Consider the following 20,739-nt stretch of genomic DNA (forward strand, 5'->3'; position numbering starts at 1 on the left):
CATAAAACAGAAATCTAAACTCATTTAACACATTTTGTATTTAACCCTTTGTGCTGATGAGGGTTAGTGTCTGTCCTGATCTGTGTTAGAGGTATTTGAATGAGAAAACTGATAATAAAAGTTCTCCTAACATTGTTAATCGCAAACTTTTAATTTACAATGGAGCTTAGCAAATATGTAGTGAGAGCTCCTGTGACACAGGAGGCTGATTGCAGCCTTAGTACACTTAAAGATGCACGTTATAAGTTATAATGCAGTTAACTCCTACCCCAATGTGTACAAAATGAACATCAGCTGCTTTAAACTTAGTTTAAAGCTTCCTGGAGTTGTTCCAGGTTCTGATATGGAAGGTCTTTCTATTTTGCTGTTGATACTCATGTTTGTTCTCTCTCTCCCTCCCACCCTCTCCACCTCTTTCTCCCTTTGCAGGCAAAGGCAGCTCAAGCATCTCATCCGACGTGAGTTCAAGTACAGATCACACGCCCACCAAAGCCCAGAAGAATGCAGCTACCAGTGAAGGTAGGCAGCTGGTACTCATTACCCAGGTCAGGCCCCCCAGCAGCATAATCCTAGCTATTTTCAGAAAAGGAACCCTTCCTCCTCATTCCTTCTGTGTACAGTACCATTGGTCTACTAAAAATTAAAAAACAGTTCTTCCTGTATGCAGTTTCTACTCCTACCTGCTGTAGTTTCTGATTTAAGCTTGTGACAAAGGATATAACTCTTCTGCAGAACAAAAATGTAGAGGGTTTTGAGTAATTTTGCATGTTACTTTTCCAGCAAGGCTTTTTTACTTAAGATCTGATGCGATCTGATTTTGAACTTATTTTTGAAGAATATACTTAATGGAAGCTTTTTGGCATACTTTCTAGGTTAAATCTCAGCCTCTTATTTTCATACTATGAACACCATGAGAATGTGAGTTGTTTGTGCCAGGTTTCAAAAGTGTAGCTATGGACATGAAGAGCTGACAAGATTTAATTAGATTGACACAACTCACCTGCAGTTGCTGGAGTATGGGACCATCCGGGACAAGATTTTTAATGTCTAGGGGAAGGAGATGTTTTATGTGTCAGTATTAATACAACGTTGTACTAACTGGCCTATGAACAGAGAAATGCTAATCCTTTCCTGCTGCCTTCCTACATGTGAGTAGGTGTGCTGTGTTAAATGAAAGTATATTGGCCCTAGTTTTTACAAGAGTGTCTTCGAGGGCTGAGAGGAAATCACTAAATCTGTATGTAGTTTAATGATGTAAGCTGAAAGGATTTTTTTAAATGATGAATTTATGTGCCTTAACTAGCATTTCTGCTCAAGTCTGTCATAATAAGTTGGTTGTACTCGGTAATTAACAAATAATAATTCTGATTTCTTACACTTCTGTCACTTCAAAATAAGCTACAAGCTCCGATTGCTCTGTCTGGCTTTATTTCTTATGGTTAAAAGAAATCATAGACTCTGAATAGTTCTAGTTTGGCAGGTCTGACTATGACTGTAGAATCTGTACAGTAAAAGCAGCTCATGTAAGTAATAAATGACCATATAAATCACAAGAGTTTATTGTTAGGCATGCATAATCCCATATCAAGAATTAAGATCTGGCACCTGTGAATCATGAGAGATATTGGTTTAGAATCTCTGCTTTTTAGTCTGGGCAATAAATTTAACAATAAATAAATATATGGTAAATAAAGTTAAGTTGAATAGTAGATTTCAAGTTTCTCTAAGCCTTAGATTCAAAAGCTTTGAGGTACCTGAAGGAGGTGAATTGCCAAGACACGAAATAAATTTAGGAAATCTATGAAAGCATTTTAACTTTTCTGTATGTCACAAAAAAAAGAAACCACGAAGGAACAGTGGAAACTCTGAAGTCAGTACTTAACAATTGCTTTAAATTTCTGTTTTACTTCAGCCGGTAAAGCATGGGGGTTTTTTTCCTTATTTTCAAATCAGATAATGCAAAATAATCCTTTACTAATCTCTAAGATTTATGTTCTTAATCTAGCCCATTGTAGAGCCAGTGAATACCAGTGTTGACCCTGAAATCTTCACCACTGGTTTGCAGCTGATTAATTCATTAGTGAGGGAGGCTTACATGCAGGCCAGCAGATGCTGTAGTAAAGATATGTTTTTATGAGTTCTCATGCAGATTCAGAAAGAATTCAGAGCAGTGGAGTTGTGTATTCTATACTTGGAGGCAATTTCAGATGTGAGCCTAGTGTTTCTGTGCCCTAGAAGAGTGTGATTTGACAAACACTTTGACAACAGCAGAATTAGTCTCTTCCTCAGCCTGTGCTACTACTACTTTCCTACCAAGTTTTTCTGCTGAGGAGTTACTACTGTGGATCAGTGTAATATAAATTGCCTTAATGTGGATTGCTGTATAATCTAGCAAATATTTTGAATGTCATAACCAGGGAGCATAAGAGTTCCATGAAGGCAAGTGAAAGCAGAGGCATGGAAGTGGTGTTGGGGAAAACAGGGACTGTTGAAACCGGTGATGTTACTGGAAGGAACATTTATCAACAGATGTGTGTCTGGATTTTTTTACTAATGCTGCCTCTTTTCCCCATGTACAGTAGACTTGTGCTGTAGGAGGATTCAGCTGAACCGTAAGACTCATACCTTCTGCAGGATGAGTAGAGTTCCATGCTTACAAGACTGAATGCTTTTATACTGTTCAGTTATAGAGTAGTGTCTAGGGACCAGCTAAGAACAGAACCTGATTGTGTTAGATGCTGTACAAGCAGTGGCAGTTATGTCTTTTCATTGGGGTGTTTACATAACATTTTATAACTGTTAGTTAAATTTACCTTTATAGCACTCCACGCTCTAGTATTTGCTTGCCATGGTACAGTAGTACCTGCTCACCCCAGAAGCTGGTAAATGTATCTTGTTCTTCACCATGATACTGGTTTATCACAGGGACGGGAGGCTCCAGTTCTCCCCCTCTTGCTTTAGCCCTGTATTGTAAATTCATAGCACTGTATGCCGTCCTATGAATGAGCCACGTGTTGTGTGTGGTGAGATGTATGCATCCTAGGTATGGAGTGGGAAGGACTATGAAAGATAGCAGGTGAACTTCTCTTCACCTTCATTGACATGTGAAATGATCTTAATTGAACAAGTTGCAGAACAAGCTTCTTTGCATCCCTTGAATTTCTATTGGCAGCTGAATTCCTGAGTGCTCAGCTCTGTGAAGAGTGTAGAATTTGTGTTTGAAGCTCAAGGCCTTTCGTGGCACCTGCTTTCCAGCTTTGCAAACAGACCTAATTCTTTCCAGTTCTGCACAGCATGTCTTCTCTTTCTGTAAGACAGTTGACACAACACTTGTTGAAGCTGAATCAATGAAATGCCTTGAAACAACTAGAAAGGAAATCCGTGGGACTGATTCATACAAGTTCTGTGGTACTCTACAGCAGAGAAGCAGTCATGTAAAGTACTGCTTAGGCAGGTATGGATTCCCAAGGACTGCAAAAAGGTGTCAGGCAGGACTCTTGCTTGAAAGAGCAAACCATCTCAGGAAGTATCTGACAGTAGGTGTTATCTTGCCCTCAGTTTGAAAAATCAAATGAACCACACTCTTCATCTTGTCTACTGCAACCATTACATTTGTCAAGTTTCAATGCCATGATGTTTCTCTAGAGGATGGGTACAAGAAATGGGTAACACGCTGCTCGAAATGGCCTATGTGGTGTTCCAGTCCTAGACATGCTGTTAAGGCAACGTCAGTTAAATCTCTTGATGGGAATGGGAGATGCAGTTACGGCCAAAATATGGTACCCTCCCTCACGTTGTGGATGATGAGCATCTGTAGAGTTGTGGAAGGAGATTTTGTGTTTCAAAGAGACAAAAATGCTTGTCATGCTATTAAATGTGTCTGGGTGAACTGCACATCCTCTACCAGTGAAGAATGGACAGTATGTGTTAGTATCCTTAGCCAAACCAGCTTCACTCAGTGATGCATTGGAGAGGTAACTACTACCCTGTTTCTGTTGTGTAGAGGAATGCAGACAGTAGCCGGCAGACCGTGCAACTTCCTAAATTCAAACTTGAGGTACCAGTGATGCACTTGAGAGGGACGCAAAGGTGAGGCTGTACTGCTGCAGAAACTGAAGTCTGATCGCTTTCATTGTGGCTTTCACTATCTGTACTTCAGTGAAGGGCAGGTGGCAAAAAATAGATATCTGGTCCTGTCTGTACATCACAGAGTGTGCTGGAGGGACTGCTTGGTTGGCTACAGCTTGGCTCAGAAGTAAACATGGTAGACTGTGGGTGTGCATGCACACTGATGCCTCCACACTGTCTCATCTTCTGAGGATACAGTTTTCTGTCTTTGAATATACACTGCCTTTACTTCTTTTCCAGTCTCAGACATTGTCTGCAATTCTTTACCCCATCAATCAATTACAGTTAGAAACTTGAGAACGCATGAATTTTTGCTACCCCCCGTTGCTCTTCTGGCAAGTGAAAGACTAAGTGGATTTTTGTGGGCCGTTTAAATGCAATTTGCTAGACATAGTCTCAGCTGGAATATTATTGTCTAAAACTTGATTTAGAAGATTAGACTGAATGTTTTTGTATGGGATTACCTTGATCGGGGAGCTTTCTTCTAACACTTACCTGCAAAGCGTGGAATGTTATGTCCAGGCTGGATGCTTCATATTAACTTGACTGTTTCTCAAATTAAAAAATCAACACTGTTTGCGCTTTGTGTATGTGGCTGTTAAGTGGTAATCCAGAGGCAGCTTTAAATTGAGAGCTCGTGTATGAGCTCCATGTATGAGTTCTAATTTATTTCTTAGTTTCTATAAAAGCAGATTGAAGGATTAGGCCTGAAGCAAACCACTGTTTTAGCAGAGGGGCTCAGTGCTGAAATACCTATGAATATATCCTGTTAAAAGTTAATATTTTGAATTTTGCGGAAATACAGTGAAATCAGCTGCTTATTCTGCAGAACTTAAAATTATATTTGCTTTTAGTGATGTTGACTTTTAGGGACCTTCAAAAAGTAGGTATTTAACATTTTTGTGTGTTTGGTTTTGCTTCTGCAGTACTCTGAGAATTCTGGAGTCTGGCTTCCTCATATGGTGTTGATGTACCTTAAATATACTTAAAAAAGACCATGTTTGGAAAACAGACAAATTAAGAGAACACAGCTTTTCACCCATTAGCGCTGCAATGTATGTTTAGTATGCATCTCAATATAAGAGCTATTTCTTCTGAAGTTTAGATGTGTACTAGAAAAGTCCCCCATTCTCATAGTTGTATCCTCCTTTCTGTTTTGTTTGAACTTTTTTGTGGTCCTGGTAGACTTGGTAGTGTTATGTTAATGGTTGGACTTGATGATCTTAAGGGTCTTTTCCAACCTAAATGATTCTATGATCCTGGGAGAAGCAGGACCTATAGGCTGGCTGGAATAATTACATTCATTAGGAACCATTCCCTCCACTAAATCATGTTTGGGGGCAACTGTGTGAAAATGTAGCATTTTGCAAATATGTAATGCACTAATTACTCATGTAAGAGTGTTACTTTATACCCTGTGCAAGATGATACCTGGCTAAGGCTGATCAGGCTATGTTGCTGTGGTCCTCAGCATCCTTTTATGGTAGGTCCCTGCCACTGAAGCTTCTTGAAGTGGATGGTATATTAGCGAATGCTGGTCTATGCTATGGAATTTCTGCTGTCTGTCATCTTCCCCTGGCACGTGATAAGTTCCAGAGAAAAGGATGGCTGTGAATGAGGAACGAGCCTTCTCTCAGTAGAGGTTTTCATTCTGCTGAAGTCCTTGAAAAAAACAACCAACAAACAAACAAACACCCCCAGAAAACACCAAACAAAACCAAACCAAGGCAACAAAAAAACCCCAACTAAAATCAACCAAACAAACCCACCAAAACCAGACAAAAACCAAACACACACCCTCCCCAAACCCCCCAAAACCAAACACCTCTCTCCCCCCACAAAAAAAACCCAACCCCAAAACAAAACAACCCCAAAACAAAACAAAACAAAAAAAACAAAAACAAAAAAACCTGGAGCTAAAAGTTACAGCTGGTGGCAAGTTTTATGAATTTAGGAGCTCTCAGTAGGACTTCTACTATTCTGAATATAGAAGTACAGGTATTCACTCAAGTTTTCTATAATTAAAGAAATATCAGCTACTCAAGTAGCCGAAACTGCTTTTATATCGAGTTTTAGATGCAAAAAGCATAGTTGGATAAGCTTTTCTAAGAGAAGTTAGCCTCTATTTGTGTAATAACAGCAAAAGCCCTTCATGCATTTGCTGTACTCTTCTAATAATTTCTTAAGAAAATAACTTTCAAGTAACTTTCAAAACCACTGGAATTTGACTACTACTACTGCATCATTTTGTTCTACAAATTGTAAGTGAATTAATGTGTAAATAATATCTAATTGAGGAAAGTATGAATAGAGAGTGTCAGCCATACCATTCTTAATTTGACACTTGAGATATTAAAGTAATTTTAGAAGACTACAGTGAATAATGGAACAAGAAGCTACTTTGAAACATTTTTTGAACTGTGGAAAGACAGCTTGAGCTTTATCAATATGTGAAATCTCTCAAAGCAGTCATTTTGTGCTCTTATTTTCTGTGTCTAAGAATGGTAGACGCATTTGCCCCTGGCTTTCATACTCAGAGGTATAGAAAATTAGTGATATCTTGTGTCTCTATATAGAAAATTTATTTTCCAAAAAATTTGAGCTCTATATCAAAAAACATTTATCACTGCTATACATGGGAATATATTAAGTGACATTTCTTGAACACAGAAAGACTTATTTGGGTTGTGTGCCTTTCATTTCACCTCATAAGTGAGGAACAAAGTACACGTTATGGGATATTTTCAGGGAGGATGTCATGCTGTTAATTTCTCTTGGCTTCATAATCACATTGTTTCAAAAGGCTGTGTGTCTTCTGGATCTCTGAGTAATTCTTAATTCATTCAATGAATTTAAGAGGAGGGGTCCTTGCGTTGTGCGCAATGATGGACACTACGGAAAAAATTGGAAAGATGGAACGGGTCCTTCACTGCTGAATGCTTTTGGTATTTAAAATGGCTCCTGATGGAGAATCAGGTCAGACTGAAATTCAGGTGAGTGCAATCCTGTTCTTATTTCAGAGGGAAATAAAAATCTCAGAGAACCAGTTTGCAAATAGGCAACCCTTCTGTGTATTATGGTTCACATAATAAGGTAGGTAGGTATGTTTAATATACTACAGTTCCATTGAAGCTTTTGAGTGGTTTGTATATCCTCTCAGGACATTAAGCTAACAAAGAGTTGTTGCAAAAGACTGCTGCTGAAGAGAGATGCTGTTTTCCACCCAGCTTTTCTTGATGATCCTTTTAGCAGAAAGAGCTCTTTTGATCCCTTCCTACATCTGATACCTGTTAAATTCCCACTTTGGTTCTTTAGTATTCCTTTCATTTTCTCTTTAACATTAGAAGCTTACTAATCCAATATCAGAAATGAAAACATATATATGTTCTTTCTGGCTGCATGCAAGCATATATGTAATTCCTAATTCTCTTGAATTCTCTCCCTGTTTATCTCTGTCCTCGTGTCTTTGGAGTGTCTCTTACTGGGAATTTGGGCTCTTGGTTCTACTGTTGAGGTGCTGTCTAAGCAGGCTTTCTGTGCACCAAACCAAGTCTGAATTTGATATGAATGCCTGAATTTGCCCCTGCTTACTTGGAACTGGGCTGAGATTCAGTTGGCTTTGAGTGAACTGTGGCTGTTTTGGGTTGGTGGTGAAACTGGAGACCAGGTAAGTTTCCTAGGGTTTTGTGTTACTTTTCTAGCAGTGGAGTTTTCTAGAAAAGTGAAATGTTGCATTACTCAATGTGCCAAAACAGAATCATCTGAAGCCAAAAAAACTGGGGAAGAATAAGAGGAGGGTGGGAGGCGTGACAGTTAATAAATCCAAAATGATAAACACTTCGGCAGAATAAACAGAGCTAGTGATTTAAATTCCTTTAACTAACATATCTGAATATAATCACCTTGAGCAGTATGTAGTAGTATAGTACATAAGTACATGTGGTATATAAGTACAAAGTAGTATAGAGGTTTTTCTTAGGCAGTATTTTTTGTTTAACCACATCTTGTTATGGTTTTGCTATCTAATAGGCAGTGTTCCTTCAAAGCTGTTCTGCTAATTATAACAATACCATTGCAATCGGCATTTAAATCAGAGTTCAAATACAAGGCAAAAGTAGTTGGGACATTGGCAAAGTTAAAGCTGCAAATTGAAACCTTACATTATTCTGGCTAATTTGTACTGAAATGCTATAGCCAAATGTTTAAAACGTGCTCAAACAATAATAGGAACAAATTGGAAAGGTACATAAAACTGCAGTCTTACTTGATCTGCTGCCTGAAACGTGAGACCTACCCGAGCAAATGCACTTACAGTATAGTTAAAGAGAAGTGATCCCAATTTAAAAACCTGGCATTGCTTTTCCAAAGTAAGGTATGATGCTTGGTAGGAGTGATTACGGTTTATTCAATTACCTGTAAATCTGATTTTAAGGAATCCAGGATCCCAAATGTAATTCCTTCTGTAAAATGCTGTACCAAACTACTTGAATGCTGTTATCACAGGGAGGTTCTGACACTAAACTGTTCTTTGTCTGTTATTGCCAATGCTAGCCTTTTGAAGTAGTTCCCTTCTCTCAAAAGTGAAGAATCATCTTAAAGTATCTGATGATTGCCCAACATTTGCTAGTCTAAAAACCATCTTTCTTGAATGCTACACTGACTCCTGAGACTGCTTGAAGAATATATACAACCTGATAATGCATATTTAAATATGTTGGGCTTATCCATTTTCCAGAATTTATGAACTGACACTAGCAAGTTCCTCCAGATTAATTCTAGTACTTGATTGAAATAATGAAATAAAATTCGAACAGCAAGTTTTTGCCTTTAACTTGACAATCCCTGTTAAGATGCTGTAGTTTAAATTTGTTGCACAAAATATCCTGCCTTATTTTCCTGTATCTTATCTTTTTATGTCAGTTTGTCAAATGACAGTACAGTTTTTAAGAATGATACTGCCAACAGTGCCAAAACTAGCAGCATGCTTAAGAAATATCTGCTTAGAGTTGCTGACTCATTCTGTTCTTCTCTTCTGGCTATTGTACCGTAGTGCTTGCTACTGTGTTTTTCTCAAGTTACTGAAGTCTGGCATCTCCTTGTTTCTGCCAGCATTCCTCAGATTTCCCTTGAGAAGTATGTACTGAGATCAGCTGTCGAAAACGGCAATTCTAGAATGGATAATGGTAATTCTTATATTCTTGTTAATTCTGACTGCCGGATCATCATTGGTTTAGGCAGTTACAGTAGACTAGGCAGGAGGTATTAGCAGAAGTTATAAGCATGAGTATAATCTGGTGATTAGCAGTCCATATATTCCTCTAGCCTTAACCAGCCACACTTCAACATATAACTTGTGTTGTGGTGTTGTGCCTGTTTAGCAACTGTCCATTGTGATATTTTCTTTCATATTTAAGGCTAGTTCTCATCTTGAACTGTGATGATGGGTCGCGAGTTTGTATCTCTTGAACCTCAAAGTATAATTGCTGTTTTAATGGTTTAAATAAAAGATTTTTTTTCTGATACAGGAAGACAAGTGTCCATAACAGCCTATCAGCTATACTGAGCTAGGAGATTTCTACTGACCTACTCTGGCCTCTTGTATGCACGTAGTTTTGCCAGAAGGCGGGCAGGATTTCTTTAGACATGCATTGTAAATGCTTGTTTGCAAGACTTGGTACTCAATTTAGATCAGCTAGTTTGAGTTATCCTCCGACAAAGTGAAGCTTGGAGACTTTTCCGTAGGCATGTAGCCTACCTGTGATGTGTTTATGCTGCCTTGCAGACGTGAACGCATGAGTGGGAAGAGGCTTGATGACTTTGCTGCATGACTGTAACCTGTCATGCTGCTTGCAATGGCTTGGATATATCATAAATCTCCATTGTAAATTATTATCAGGCTCATGATAGTGAAATCTCAGTTTGTACTACTGCCTAATCTAATCTATAGCACTTTTGTTTTTCCTTAACATGAAGTCCATTTCCGTCTTGTATATCCAACAGAGTGAAATTTTACAGCACTATCAGGTATTCATTGTTTGTGGGAAGTCTTTTACTTGTTCATTATAGGTAAATAGTGCTAGGTGGGTATCTCTGAAAGACAGGCATTAATGTTAAGAGATCTCAAGGGTGTGGGTAGTAGGAACAAATTCTTCTTCCCAGCTGTGAAGTTTGTGATTTGCTTAATCTGAAGATATTTATATGTTCATGTAGACATATGTAAATGGAGAGTTATTTATTTATTTACCCCCACCCCATTCCCCTGGCAAGATAAATGTTTGTAAGCCTTGCCAGGTTAGGTCTTTAGCTCCCATTTGAGCAATAAAAACTTTGTGCAGCACCTGAAACATCAGAAACTGTAAACTGTGCAGAGCAGTTGTTTACCTGGCACAAGGAAGGACTTTTACAGTAGTTCTCCTTATAGAATAGAATGATAAATCTAAATGATAAAATCGTAATTGGACTGTATTCAGTGGGCTCTAGCTTGGGAGACTGTTTACTTGGTCCTTCTTTATTGTGGGCTGAGATAAACCATTAGCTTGAACTCTGGTTTCTGAAATAATCTTGCTCTTTGACCCTTTTGCTGTTCTTTCACTTTGGAAACAAGACTTTAGTAACTTTTTGCAATCTGAAGCAAAATTACAGTCCAATCTAATTTTAGCTGTGAGTGTATTTTCTCTTTGTTGTTCCAGTAGAGTTAACTTTCTCAAATTTCTTCTAATGCCCTTGTACCTCGGATTCAGTTGTACTACACATTTTTTGTCCAGCCTTGCTTTTGTACTTGGAAGGCTTTTGCAATGTTAAGCATGTGAAGCTGATCAAGAAGCTGATGTGCCTGGTTTTAATGGGAGATTATTCTGGATCTGGCTAAAATTCCTAATATTCTGAATCTGCTTTGGCAGCTTCCAGTAAAAAGAACTGACATCAGTAGGTGTCAATTGATGCTGTTAATTTGTCAGACTACTTGACAGATGTGTTTTTGGGGAAAAAATTCTTGAGGAACACTTGTTTTTCTTTCTGCTGATGTGGTATTGGATGAATGATTAGTCTGCTTGTATCCTTCAATATTTAGTAAAGATGACTTCTGTCAGTGTCTAAGTAAGGAAGACAGACTCCCATAACTTTTAATGAAATCTGAATATTTTGCTGGACTATGCTAAGAATATTATCCCCAATGAAATTGTACCTGAATCAAAATAACAGCAGTACCATTCAGTCACTGGGTTCAGATTTTACCAATCATATTAAATAGCTCTTTGGAATTAAGGAGAATTGGTCTCTTCTCAGCTTGATGTGTTAACGCTTTCATGTACTTTTAACTGTGTGAATGATTTTTGTTTAGAATGTGCATTTGTGTATGGCCAAAAAAAGAAATGAACCCAAAACACACAGGAAATACTCACACCCCCCCCTCATTTTCTGTGTTACTGTGATGATACCAGTCTTTTTAAAAATATTGTTTGTAAGGAGAAGACTGGGAGGCTTCAAAAGCAAACGTGAAATTCTGTCATGAGAAACCTTGTCATGATTATCCATAGATGTCCATTTTGGATTAGACAGCAGACAAATGCTGATGTGAACTGAAACAAGGCTCAGAACTGATGTTATTTATCTCATGTCCTGATTTCTGTTATTGGTTATTCCAGTTCTGATTTGGACAGATGCCTAAAGGGGAAGTCCAAGGGTGTCCTCTTGAATTTGGTGATACACTAATAATTTGGGCATTAATTTAACTTTATTATCCTTCATTCATGCTTTGACTCAGAACTTTAAGGGGTTCTATGCTGCTTAAATTTTGCACCTGCTAATTTCATAGAAATTGGAACATACAATATTAGAGCAACTCCTTATTTATCCCTGCTGGAGAGAAAGATCTTTTTTCATGCGTCTTGGAAATAAGATGAGCATAGAAGGACAATATGCCATGAATTTGTTACTGTTTAACAATTGTGGGTTCTAAATTAGAGCAACCATGTTTAAATATGTAATATTCTGTGCTGTTTAGGAAGGAAGAATAATGAAACCATAACTAAACAGTAACTAAAATATTGGCCTGACTAAGCGGGGAAAAAAAGGAATGTAGTTGGAAACTGCAAGCAGTAAAACTAGTTAGGTGAAAGAAACTGAAAAACAGATCATGTTAGCTGCAAAGTTATAAAAAAATGAGAATGTGGCTAAAAGTATGAGTGACCAAACCTTTGTATCCTACTGTCTATTGCTCAATATGATATATTATGCTTATAAATTTAGCAGGCTCAGATACTGCTGAAAGGACAAAGTGTTTCCTTTGGGCCCCTTCATAGAAATTGTGTCTTTTTGTCTAAACGGTTAGCCAATTCAGGCCAGAGAAACAAGCATTTTGTAGTGGATGGTTTAGTTAACAGTAAATATAATCTTGGTGAATCTCTGGAATTTGGTGGCTGCTGGGAAAACTGATGTATCGTGTTACTTTGGTAACCAGATAGGCTTCCTTAATCCAAAAGATAACTCATAAACTCTATGTGACATTTACTGATTTTTATCTTAGGATTGTGGCTGTGGTTCTAAAAAATAGTTAATGTATCAGTCCCAAAATGTTGCTTATTATCCTGGGTTAAATTATGCTTTTACTCCCGTTGAAATCCAAGAGTAAGTGTCACTTATGAATTTCAAGTCCTAACAGAGGCCACATTTCTTCAAAGCTTTGAAAGAGTTCAGTCAACATTTGAGGAAGTCGTGGAACCTCACAGATATATCCCATCAAGAAGCTTCCTTGAAAATGGAAGTATTTGACTGCTTGAGCTGTTCTTGAAAGAACTCATTTGCACTGGAATAAGGGTCTTGCAGATTTAAAAATGCACCCATCTTCTTAAGATGTTACTGGACTAAAATATCTCATCAAAAACTTAGTCCTTTGTTAAAGGGATATAGAAAAATAATATCCGTAGAGCTAGTAATAAACCATTATGTAAAGCCTCTACAAAAAGAAAATAGCTGAAACTTGAGTGAAAAATCTAAGGCATGTTTGTCAGCTCCTTTTAACCTCAGGACCAACGTCATCTTTGATATGAAATGGAGTGCAGTCAATGATACTGGTCTCCATTTATGTCCTGACATATTTCTCTATAGCAAGAAAAATGTGTGTATTTTAGGTGCTAAGGTGCTATTTGTGTGTTGCGTTTCTTACTTATTTGTGTTTGCATTCATTTGCTTGCGTCCAGGAAACTAAATTCAAGATTTGGATGAACTTCAGCTCTCCCCATCTGTGCACGTATTGGAATTTTCAAGAAACTTGGCATGGGAGGATGCTCAAGTGAAAACACGTCGCCAGTCCTTACCTCTTTACACACTGTATTGCAGTAGTTTGCAGTGTGTGTGATTACTCATTGGAAAAGCGAGAAAGTTTTTGTTACCTTGGTTGCTTCTTGAAAATTAAACAAGTAACATCAATTCTGTTCTGATTTTGAGTATGTTTTAATATTAATGTGGTTCAAACATCAGTTGAAAGAATTTGTTTCTCCTTGGACAGTAATCTTCTTTTCACTTCTGACCCAGTTTTGTGGGCACTCTTGTCATGGTCTGTGAATGACTTGCTCAGCTCAGAATTAGATCTTCTACTGGGCTTGGAAATTTTTAGGCTCCTGTGCTGTTTTATTGACATACTAGCTTAAATTCCTCATTTGTTTCAGACATCATGTCTGTCTGAAATTGGATCCAAAAGAAGGACACTCCTGCCCCCAATTTGTCAGGGCATCCTACACAGAATTCTGAAAGTGTGACATGATGCCTTTGCTCACTAAGTCGGATGCATTTAGGATGATTCATCTTAATGCGGATGTACAGATTATCTGAAGTTTTTGAAGCTTCAGGTGTCCTGGTCAGAGCCATTGCCATTTAACATCTGGAAGTATCAGAAAAATCAGCATTTTTTCTTTTTCCTCAAGGAAAGAATTGTAGGCAGATGGAACAAGGCCAGGGAAAACCAGGTGTTTAACTGTGTCGCACCATCTTGTAAATGCTGTTGTCGTACACAACCAGAGTATGATAGTCTTCAGATACAAGTATTCAAACCACGAATCACTTAATGGCAAAGGTTTGAAAAAAAAAATAGTTTATAGATAGGTGTTGAAATACATGGTCTTATTCTCAGTGTTTGACTGTTGCATGTTGTATCTTGGGCCTGGGTGAAATACTGTGTAGGAAACTTAAACACTGATTTGTAATGGTTTTTATTTCCTCCCCTGCTTTTTTTTTAAGGGTGAACTTTTGACTGTGGTGTTGAATCTGATAACTCCCATTCTTTTGTGTCTAATTTTTGAACTTGAACGGAACAGTCATACTTAGCTCTGGTATTGAGCTTTAACTGATGAGTCTGAATGGACTAGTATTTTTTTTTTGCCATTTCTGCCACAAGTTAGTTTGGTTCCACATCATGGAAGTACCAAACTGAATTTTACTTTGGGGAGGGAAGGGAGTACTTAAACTAAAGGCACTGAATTTAGACTGGGAAAAGGAAGCACTGATGACAAAAGATAGCAAAGGTAGTAAACAGTAAGTTGAACGTAAAGCTTCTGTGCTGTATAATACTAAAAAGGGAGATGTCGTTTGGGTTTCATATGTAGGGGTAACACACTGCTAAGCAGTGATAACAGACATTAAGGCAGATGTAGGCCGTTGCATTCTAGCCCTCGTGTTCCTTTACAGAAAGCTTCTGGTGGAAGCAACAACATAATCTTGATGATAAACTAATATAGAGGTCTAATAAAAGGAACCTTGCCAATTCTAGGTGGGTGGAAATCTGGAAATGCTAGAAGACTAGTACACTATTGAAACAATAATAGCTTGTTATGTTGGATAGTTTTGAATTTGTACACGCTGAAGAATCCTTACGTTTGGGCTATCCTTGAAACGAGGTCAGTGTCAGGATGGTTGGATTGTTTTGCTCCAGGCAGTAATGGCTTTCTTCATACACTGGTTGGCGCTTATGATTGTAGCTATGTACCACTGAACTCAGCTGAGCAGATGCATTTCAGCCATGAAAAACGTCATGAATGAGCTAAAAAGAAAGTGCTTTCCACTGTGCATAGAACATATTTGCTTCAGTATTAGAATCTTAGAATCATGATTCTATGATTACGTAGAATATTATATACATAGCTTGTGTAATATGCTATTCTGTTAACTTCTTCATGAAGGACAACCGATGGAAAAAAGTTGAGAGTGAAATTTGTAATGTTTTAACTGAAGTTTACGTTGGAAATGGTACAGTTCAGAGTTTTAATTCCTACTTCTGTCATTGAAAAAAATCTTACAGAAAATACTTAGTATTTTCTTTAATCTAGCATGGTGCTCAAACATGCAAGTCAGCCCAGCGAAATCCTTTTATTTGTGTCTGCTTTCCTGTGGTAATAATACCTCTTTGCATGGCCCTGGTTCTACCATTGCCCTGGCAAGCTTTGGAAGATACCATTAACCAATATACTAGAAACCTGTTGGATGATGGAAAGGCCATGGGTTTAAAGGCCTGTATGCCTGCCGCTGCCTTCTCTGTCATGATCAAAGCTTGTTTTGCTGGGCACTGTGTTCCCTCGGTCACACGGATGATATCAGACCCCATCCCTCTTAAGTTCAGCTCCTGGAAATGTCTTGCCATTCCTTATTCCTACACCAGTCTTCCACTTTCTGAGTGTGAGATGAGGCTGTCCTCACTGGCAGCTTGTTGTTTTCCTGAATATGCTGGCCAGGCTGAAATGATATACATCATATTACAGGCTGCTTGCTGCCAAATTTTAGTTTTTTATATATATATGTGTGTATATATTGCTCAAGCTGCAAACCTCCAAAGCAAACACAGAGAGGAAATCAAAATTAAATTAATCCTCTCTAAGGATGTATAAAGTATGGCTGCACTGAGGCTTACAAGTTGAGGGTGAGAGGGACCATTGGTTGTGTGGGAGTCAGAAGCCACCGGTATGCACAACCCCTTTCTTACCGCATTGCTTGTGTGGGCTGGAGTTGCTTAGCACAAAGACATTAAGGGTTTTTTTTAATGATAGCTAGACAAATGATTTTGCAAAACCATGGTTAACTATAGAACCATAGGGCATTCTTGGCAGTAGCAGGATAAACAGGGCGCATTTTAAACCCCTGAACTCATCTATTTCAGGTGTTGTTCATTTTCAAAGTTTTTCCCCCAGAACAACTCAAGATTAAGCTACTCAGTTACAGCTTTATTTCTCAAAACAATTTAACCAGACATTTAAATTATCCAAGACAACAGTTTAACTGCAACAGAAAAATGAGTCACCAGTTTCGCTAGAGCCCTCAGAGCTGTGCATTTGCTTCGTGTAATGTACTCAAAGCATCTTAACTGAGACTGAACAAAGCTCTGGAGTCTTCACTTTTGGACATGGTATGAAGGTTAGGTTGGTGACCTGCTTTCTGTTGTTCTTGGTTGAGAGGACTGGTTTCAGGACAGCGCTTAGTTCTGTTGTACTGCTGCTTTCCTTCTTAATGCTGGGTTTGGGCTGGCCAGCAGGAGAAATCAGTGTTTCTTGAAGGCTGTGATGCCAGCTCTCTCTCAGCTGGCATGAGGGGTGGGGGTGTGAAGTAGTGGCTGACAGCTTTCTTGAAATGCCTAATGGCTATACTTAGTCCATTTTCATGTGGAAAACATGGATGAAAGGAGTGAGTACTGCCTGCAGGAGGTGAAAATTAAATGGAATGGCATGGCAGAACTTTGTGCAATTGTACACTGGAATGCTATTTCATCCAGAAATTTTTTTATTTTCTTTTTTTCTGGAGTTATAGGCTTTGGATTTTGATAATCTCACCTGAAATGAAATGATATCCCATGTTGCATAGTTATTCAGAAAAAAATGCCTTAACAAGCAATGGCAGTCATAAAGTAATTATTTTACTTCCACAAGCAGGAAAACAGGCTTGATTGCTGAAGTGACAATCATGACTATTCTTCACCAAATATTGTGCACAGGAAGAAGGAAATAAAAACCTTGCCTGTTTTTTCTATAAGCTTAAAAGGGCTTCAGGATTGTAAACCTAATATAGAATGTCATCAGTGATCACCATGATCTACCTACTGTTTACTCTGAAGTTTATTAAATTATGAGGAGCAGTTAAATTGTTGTCTTGGATAATTTAAATGTCTGGTTAAATTGTTTTGAGAAGTGAAGCTGTAACTGAGTAGCTTAATCTTGAGTTGTTCTGGGGGAAAAACTTTGAAAATGAACACACCTGAAGTAAATGAGTTCAGGGGTTGAAAATGTGCCCTGTTTATCCTGCTAAAACAGAGGAAAGCATCTGCTTGCAGTTTTGCAATATCTGTTACTGAGACTTTGCTAGTACTCCCTGTTGCTCAAGATGAGACTTGCAGATAGTAGTAAAGCTTTTCCAGAAGAGCTCCTGTGGTGGGAAGTTACCGGTATGTTGTCCTGCTGCAAATTATCTGTCCATCTTTTGTAAGCTTAATCTTTGTACAAATTCTGTATGATTAATTTCTGCTGATAGGCAAACCATTTTCCATGGCTTCCCTGCTAAATATGTCAATTTAGGTTAGTGGTGAAACTCAGATGTCATTAATCAAGCACGTAGTGTAGACCTAGAAAGGAGAGTGTAAGAATTACTGTCTATACTTCTTGATGGATATGCAAGGACTGACTGCTTGCCAAAACGGTTAACAGAGTTGAAGTAATGTACTGTGAATGTCAACTTGTTGATCTGCAGGCCTCAAACTTTTCCATGGAGTAGAGAGTCCAATCGTGAACTTAAGCTTGCTGACAATAGGCTTGCTTTTTTTTGGTAACATTGATAGTAAAAGTTCTGAAGCCTCAGGTAGAAACTTCTGATGTAATGCGATCTCTACTGAAAAAGGAGCTGTTCTGGGGAGAATGTCTTAGTACCTGTCCCTTGAAGCTGTCATTTATCATTTCAGTCCGTTTCCTCACCCTTGCATGAAGCAGGGCAGCTATCTGCCATTGAAGGCAAACTTTAACCAGGTGTAAAAAGGTGGGGTTTTTTTTTCTGTTTGTTCAAATGGTGAATGTTAAGTTATGATCTTAATGACTTGTTTAACTATACTTTGTTTTGTCCTATATGTAATAAACTTGTTCCTAATTTGAATAAACAGGTATTAAGTATCCATCAGTTTGATACTCAGTGACTCTGATTCAAGTTAAGGCTCTGACTTAAATTGTATCATGTAACAAAAGCTTGGAGCACCCGACTGACTTAGAGCATGTGCTCTACTTGATAGTTAGCTATGTAGCACAGCAAGAAAATACAGTAGGAAGGGTGGCATGTATCTTACATTGAGTGTTTTTAAGTACTACTGTATTTGGCAAATTTGCTTTGGGAACTGCATGATCATAAGAATACAGTTTCTTCCTTAAAGGTCTGTAAACTACACCATTAAAATTACTGCAAGATATGTTCACTAATGGAAAATTTTTAAGATTAAAAATGTCATGCCAGTGGGCAATGCTTTCTCATCGCTTTTGTATTCTTGGTCTTGCCATGTTGTAGATATAAGTGTCTGCCAAACTAGACTGGTTTGTAGAAGTCAAATGCATTTACTTCCTGGTAAAAAGGAATTGTGTAGTTGTAGGTAGTTTATTTTTCATAATCCATTAACTGAATTAAAACTGATCATAGCTTGGTTGTGGTTTACTGAAATGTCTGAGAATAAAATGGAATTTCATTGAAGTTAAGTTCTAAAATAAAATAAGGATTTTGCTTTGATTTTTCAAGTTCAATAAATGACAGTGGTTAGCCAATTTAATATTTAATTTTTTTCTTTTTTCTCTAAGCTGTAACAAAAGTTCTTCTGCAGTTGGAAAGCTCTTATCATATAAATAGATACCCAAGTGTGCATATTTGGTAATTGTTTCCTGGTATTATCTAAAGCAAGCGTTGGTGTTGTAAAAAAGAAGCTTCCCTTGAAAGACGGTATAAAATGAAGTGTAGCTTTTTAATCACTGCAGCTTTTGCTTGAAATGCAGAGTAATTTTATATTCCCATTAGTGGATGTGTGCTGGATATATGGTACATATTTATTTACAGCATATTAATGGCTATAAATATGTATTTAAAAAAGTACATGACTGGAAGCTCTTCAGTCTTACAAGAAATGCTAGCAACTATCCATTTTAGACAGTTGTAGTAAAGCCCTTAAACTATGGAAAATAAGCGTATTTCCTTTTTCTAGCTTAACTGAAAATTATTCAGAGATATTATTTTTGTATGATGACTTTTTTCACAAAAATAGGTTTTCATATTTAGCTAACATTGTCTTATGTCAAGTAGCATGGCTTGAAAAGTAGTCTTTTGAATCTTCAGATTTCAAATGTGTTTTTTTCCGCCGTCTACCTTCCACTTTTGTCCTGCATACATAAAACTATAGTGAGAAAATTGTTAACAGTATTGAATTGCATTACCTTTTCCTCTTTTTCTCCCTGTCTTATTTTAGAGGCCAACTTAATGCTCCATCTAGGTAGACTTGATAAATGGAATTATTCCAAGTCTTGTGTGTGAAAACAAGGCAAGGATAGACTAGAAGACTTGAAAATCTGCCAAAACAAACTTGAGTGGAATAGCTTAGTTCATCCGGTCCTGCACTTTCTAACACCATGGGGCTTTTTAAAGGTATTTCCGTTCTCAGATATATGTGGTCCATCAGGTGTCGCGAGAGGCAAGTGCCTTTGTAATGAATGAAGTCCGTGTCCTGCAGCACTTAGGTGGGATTTCAGTCATCTTGGTAAGGAAGAAGGGACTGAGCTATGCCCAGCCATACTGTTTGACACCATAGAAGCTTATGGTATTTAAAGTAAAAACTGCTATTATGTATATAGGTGGCAACAAGTAGTACAGGGTCTTAAGAAGGCAAGCTGGTGTAAATGAAGTTCTTTCAGAGTTCTTTCAAGTTGGCATTTCAAATGCCTTCCTCCAGCTTGCAAAGCACTAAAGTAGAACATATGAGCTTCTCTCTAGATTGAATTTGAAGTACCTTGCATTTTAAGCTGTGTATTTACTTTAAAGAAGCATCTTGATAGTTGATTTGAGGGTTTATGAGTGTATTTCATTAGAGGTGTAATGATTAGAGTAAGTTCAAGGGACAACAATAACGAACAGAAGTACAGAAAACCTGACCTATAAGAGAGATTGCTGAAAGACCTGTATTTCCTTAGTCTAGGATAAGGTTGGGAAGGGAAAAGGAAGTAAGCGTGTCTTTTGAATACAGAAAAATTTACTACAAAGGAGAAAAGATTAAGATCTTGTCCACGCCTGCTACGGATGCAAGAATTAAATTTTCATATTAGATCGAACTTTTCTACGTGCATTGAACTAGACTGTGGTAAATTCTGGTGTCTCTGCTGAGACATGAAGGAAAGAAACATTGGTGTAGATATTTGTAGGACTTCTATTTCACAGCAGTGTTAGCTGTTAGTATAAGAACTAAAGATGAAAAGGAACTACTGATGATCTTTTCCAGACTCTACCACTTATCTGCTGTCATGACGGACTTGTTCACAAATGAACAAGTCCACCTTGGGCCGGAAGGAGAATCCAGGGAACTACAGGCCTGTCAGCCTGACCTCGGTGCCAGGGAAGATTATGGAG

At 37.9% G+C, this 20,739-nt stretch overlaps 1 protein-coding gene across 1 annotated transcript in view; it reads left to right on the forward strand.

The window, feature by feature from the left end:
• Positions 1–434: 434 nt before the first annotated feature.
• The window catches only part of FBXL7 (F-box and leucine-rich repeat protein 7), a 151,046-nt gene continuing 130,741 nt past the window's right edge, over positions 435–20,739 (forward strand). The window contains exon 1 of the mRNA XM_009324991.1: positions 435–519. The gene's annotated coding sequence lies outside the window, so the exon portion shown is untranslated. The remainder of the gene's footprint in view (positions 520–20,739) is intronic.

Source organism: Pygoscelis adeliae, unplaced genomic scaffold, assembly GCF_000699105.1.
Source record: "Pygoscelis adeliae isolate BGI_AS28 unplaced genomic scaffold, ASM69910v1 Scaffold86, whole genome shotgun sequence".
Taxonomy (NCBI): domain Eukaryota; kingdom Metazoa; phylum Chordata; class Aves; order Sphenisciformes; family Spheniscidae; genus Pygoscelis; species Pygoscelis adeliae.